Here is a 5,738-nt window from a genome sequence, read left to right on the forward strand (position 1 = left end):
CTTGCAAGTGAAGATGGTGGCAAGCTCTATTAGCTTGGATACGTTACCCGACTAACGTGTCCATGTGGTGGACAAGTACACATTGAAGAAAATGGCTCGACAAAAACACAACCACCCTGCACCACACCTGGTCTCAATCGTGCGTATCATGAGACCCTACGTTTGATATAAAGCATTAGTATTTTTTTATGACTGGGAATGACTCAATACTTAGGTCACCAAATGTGTTTTGATTGAATTTACATAACTTCAAGTTACAAAAGCTCATGGGAGAGAGAAGCAAATAGAGGGATACTTTTGGTAGGGGTAGTGGATAGGGGAAAAATGGTAAATAACAAAAACGATTAAAAAACTGCCGAACAATATGTATGACGCCGCAAAATTTCTAAATGCAACAAAATTGGTATTTGTGGCGACTAGCTCGGACGGTCCGATGTACCCAACAGCTAGTTGAACCAACTTGAAAAGCTCTTCCCTTTTCGTACACATTTTAGGATATCCCTAAAGGATGTGGCTTGCAACCTGTAACACACAATGCACATCACATAATAATTCTGCGAATGTTCTGAAATATGTACCAAAAAAAAAGTTACTCAAGTCGATCCAATCAGCTATTGTACTCATCGGGCCGTCTAATCTGGTCGTCACAAAAGTAAAGTTTATTGATTTAAACAAAATGCGGTATCATAGATCTTTACTTAATGGGCCCATAAACGAGCATCACAAATTGCAGATTGCCGATACAATTGTCAAAAAAATGATGCAACTATTGCCCAGCAGTTGCTGGGCAATGTATGAACCATCATCAGTGTCGGGCAAGTGAGGCTAATGTATTTTGTGCGTAGACGTGACAGCAACGGCCGGCAATATCACATAAACAAATTAATTCAAAATGAAAAAAAGATTTGGATCGGGTCGTACTTTTAAATAAACGTGAAACAATAAGTAGTATAAGCCAGGAATTAGTTATTGATAATTATTTATTTAAAAACTTTAAAAGAATGTCAAAATTTGACGTTTAGTGAAATTTGACGTTTGTGCAGCTTCGTAGTTGACCTTTTCATATTTTTTTTTTTTTTTAGAATTATTAATAACCATGTCCTTGCTTTTTCGTACAAGGTGGTTTGTTAGTAATTTTGAACAATCACAAACACCCAGGCTTTGAGAAAAACACATAAATATTTTTGTCGTGACCGGGAATCGAACCCAGAACTCTCAGGTGGAAGGCCAGCGACTTACCCACTGCACCACGAGAGCCGCCGACCTTTTCATATTAGGATCATTATATAGTTTGGATTCGATGTTCCATAGCTCCGAACATAAATAAACCTCATTTATAAGCTTCAATACCCTGTCGTTTGTCCATTTATTCATTGTTCGTAGTGAGAATTGACGATTAGTAATAACACCATAGTAATATTAATAACGACACGGAGAAAAATTATAACAATGTATTGTCAAATCGTCTCTGACTGTTTAATGATAATGTTTTTATTGTTGCTAGGGGTGAGATCAAAAACAGAGACGCAAATATGCAGCAGAGCGAGAATGAAATAGATTTATCTAGCAATTATTGCCGTATTTTCGATCGAGTTCGATATTCGATATATCGACCAACCAGAAAAAAAGGCCAGACACAAAGGCAATAGATGTAAAGTTTCGGCAACGTAGACTACTATTGTCGTGTTTTGGGGAACTATTAACGGCGACACAATTGCCGTATCAAATTGCCGTAAAAAGTAGCTCGTTTCCGGGCCCCTTTAGATTGCTCGGCTGTTATTTCATTATTTAACATTTGTTTGTTCTCCATGGTATGAATTTTCAAAATTGCTGCATCTCAAGATGTATTGTCCGTCCTATATCTCACATTACGAAGCAGGTAGCGAACCCATCAGGACTTGTCAGTGATGCCAACCGTACTATAATTATAGTACAATACTATAATTTTGATTTCGCGAAAAATGTAAAATACTGTAATTTTACGCCAAATATAACAAAATACTATAATTTTAAAGGATTCAAGACGAAAAATGTTCATGTAGGTACTATATATTTTTCAGAAAATACTATAATTTTTACGCCTTTGTACTATAATCAGCATAGAAAAATATGGCAACACTGGGACTTGTGTTTAAAAAGATTGCACATAGCAGGACATATTATCTTATTTTTGTAACTTTTTTTATTTGATTTTAAAGTTATACATTACAATAGTCCTGTAGATATCGCCGAATTATCAAAAACTTTCAACAAAAAGTTAAATCAATAAATGTAGTACATTTAAATAATCTTTTTAACGATAGTGCAAAGTCCCTGGCGAAAACTTGAGACATTCAAACGTTCGTGGGGCAATTTTTCTCGGCTTTACTCTTCGTTATGTAAGGTCGAGGCTCATTCAAAGATTCTGAAAACAAACAGGTAGGCGTTAAAAGTTACAGTGGGTCTCATCCAGAGGATCAACTGTTATGGCTTGTGTTTACTTTTCGAGATATTTTGCACTTCACAGTTATTTTATTAATGGGGATTCCCGGAAGAATGAAATCAATAGCTACCGAATGAAAGTGTTGTTAATGATGTATTCAGATTAAATAAATCTACGATCATTGATAAGATAAAATTAACCTGGTTGGTTTCAGACCTGTGCACTGTGTATTCTTCGTCGATCTTTATTCAACGTTTCGGGTTCGTTGAAGAGGTTGTAATATATATATTATGGCCACATTGAGAGAATTTAAATAAGTTTTAACGAAAAAATAACTCCTGCTCTATACTGGCATAACGTCTCCGTAAAATACAATTAGACGTATTCACTCGAGGTGTCATTTCTGGAATTCACAAAAGGAACTACTACTACTATAGTGACAATAACTGTTTCATGGCCCCTACAAAGGGGGGGGGGGGGCTGACAGGGCTGGGGGCCCGGGCTCAGGAGGGGCCCAACCGTGGCAGATCAACTAGTTAAATGAGATAAACACACCGTAAATTTATAAGCTATAATAGTAAAAAAGTCGCCTGTGGAGCTATAAGACAGGTAGAATTTTATTTTATAATTATTTTTAGTGTCATCTGATTAATGAAAATGCCTATTTATCCAAGACGGCGAAGGGTCAGATCACAAAAGAGGGTCGCGTCAGTGCTTCATCATAATAATATGATGCCGAGTGCCGAGTGCCGACAATCCAAGCTGATTTATTTAAAAATACGAAAAATCGCTAAAAATACACAGAATACCCTTTATTTTACCTGGAGTTCTACGGAATATCATTTAGGAAACACTACTATAGAACATTACTACACTGCCTTTAACCTTAGCGATAGGTTGGGGGGCCCGCCAAATATCGTGGCCTGGGAGCCCGCTTCAGGATGTGGGGCCCATGAACTGTTTACACGTAAAAGTGCTGACTTTCTCTACAATCGCATTATTTAAGAGTAAGCGAGACGCGATGTTATCATTTTATGGCACTATTTCGTACTATTTTACAGGTAGTGAAAATATCAACCTAAAAATTTCTTCGTTGTCCGTTTTTTTTTGCCGGCAGGTTTGCCACTATCGTTCTACTGCGCAGGCGTCCTGATCTTCAGAAGCTTCCAAACTTTTTTGATTCATGTATGCAAGCTTGCAACTGCAGGATAATACATGTTTACTCATACATTTTCTTGTTATGGCCGCGATAATACTTACTGTCAACAATAAATCCACGCACGTGTAAATATGGTATAAGACTTCTACGAAAATATAGCGTATGTCTGAACCAAATCCGGTACGGGAATCCCAGATGTACTTCTATGACAGATAAATGGGGTTTGATAGCGTCACTACATTGCGAACGTGGTGAGACCCAGACTCCTCTACACAGAGGAGTTTCAGCCATACACTCAGCCAACGACTGTTGGTTTGATGCCTCGCAGGTTCCATGATTTTTACATGACTGTTGTGTGATCTTGTTTTCTAATGTATTTTGTTGTCTTCCTATCACCGTATTATGATAATATAGTATAATCTATAAAAGGATCAAGTACTATTTATTCATATTTAAATTCTCCAAATGAGTTTTTTCAAACATTTTCAATGGATCGAATTCCAAAGAAAACGTTCGATGTTGCCCGTGTGACTTCACTGGGAAGTCGTGGTAGGGAGTTACTACTGGTGAAAAATTGAAGAAGAGCAGCAGATGACCAAGTGATGTGGATGTGAAGAATTGAAGAAGCCAGAGATTGATTTGGGCTGTAAGGTCACTGACGAAAAGAATATTAAGAAAAAATCTTGAAACGATTAGAACATTAGTTTTGGAAAACTCCGAGGTGGATTAATTTATAGGACCGACGTCTTATGGCAAACGTAGTCCGATGTTTGGAAATAGTTAACACGTTATTAGAAAGAAGTTCAAGCCCCAGAGCATATTAACTGATTCCTGAACGTTTTCAACGGTTCGACTTGGTTTAATCAGCGTTTACAAGTACCTACAGATACAGAATTTTTAAAAAACTGAATAGAAGCGCATACGGAAATATCAGAAAACCACGCTCGCTGGAACAAACCTGCTATTGGCAGCACATGGTTCGATTTTTTTTTATTTGGTTTCTATTTTTAGTTAATGGATAAATCGAATCGCTGTCGATTTTTATAGCTTAGCCTAGCAAAAGTTTAACCAGTGGTCTTAAATATCCGACTCGCGGCCATTGTATGATAAAATAAAGTTCAGACATAATTTAACTGACGGTTTGTTACCAACAAAATTCGAAGTTTAAAATTAAAATGCTCGGATATTACCCACGTTTTGGCGAGCGGCCAAAGGAATTGAATTTTCACCGCCGAAATTACTTTGGAAAGAAAATAAAGTAAAAATTGGATTCATTGAAATGCAGTACCTATATAGAATGATTGCAAGTTCTCAAATTAATTATATATTATATATACAACTTATAGAAGGTTTTTATTTATAACAATAGCAATACTTTGGGGCCACGTTGGATGCCAGTTATAGGATGGTTTTATTTATAATTTAGAAACACTTTGGGCCTATATTGGTCGCCAGTTATAGTCTTTATAAAGTTATATTCCGGTTTTAGTATTTATTTCGAGTTCACAGAGATTAATCAACAATAACAGAGAATACTTCAAACGGTACACGAAGATAAAGTCTGTCTTCTATAAGCTGGCATGTGGTTCCCCCCCCCGCTTCAGCATTCAGCACTGCACTCCATCCCATTGAAAACTTGCAAACAGTCGAACGCGATGGCACAATGGTCCCCGTCTGCGAACAACATGACGTGAACGATAGCTTATAGAATACAGACTCTATAATCTAGATTAACCAGGTGATTGACTCGCTCGACCAAATAACTGGATGAACTTGCCAAAAGATTAGTTCAGGTCAGGTAGGTATCACATTTGAAAACTAGATACCACACTCATCACTAGAAACGAATCTCGACAGTGTAAGGTTCTTAGTCTCAAAATAGAGGACCTATATGATCAAAAGGGTTAGAGCTAATCAGACTAAGCTGACTGACTGTGAGAGATCTGGGAAAGATCTCCGAGAGACGACAATTACGGAGTTAACATATAGTTGAATCCTAATTCGTCTACCTACATAGTGCTTGCGATGTCCAGTCAATGGGCAGCGCCACCTATGGATCTCTTTTACGCTGCTGTATATAGAGTTAAATCCTACATAGCGCTTGCGATGTCTATGTCTGTCGACGCTTGCGTCTGTCTGCACTGTCTGAATGGGCCG

This window comes from Rhyacophila brunnea, unplaced genomic scaffold (genome assembly GCF_057557595.1).
Source record: "Rhyacophila brunnea isolate RB1 unplaced genomic scaffold, BYU_Rbru_1.0 scaffold_24, whole genome shotgun sequence".
NCBI classification, from domain to species: domain Eukaryota; kingdom Metazoa; phylum Arthropoda; class Insecta; order Trichoptera; family Rhyacophilidae; genus Rhyacophila; species Rhyacophila brunnea.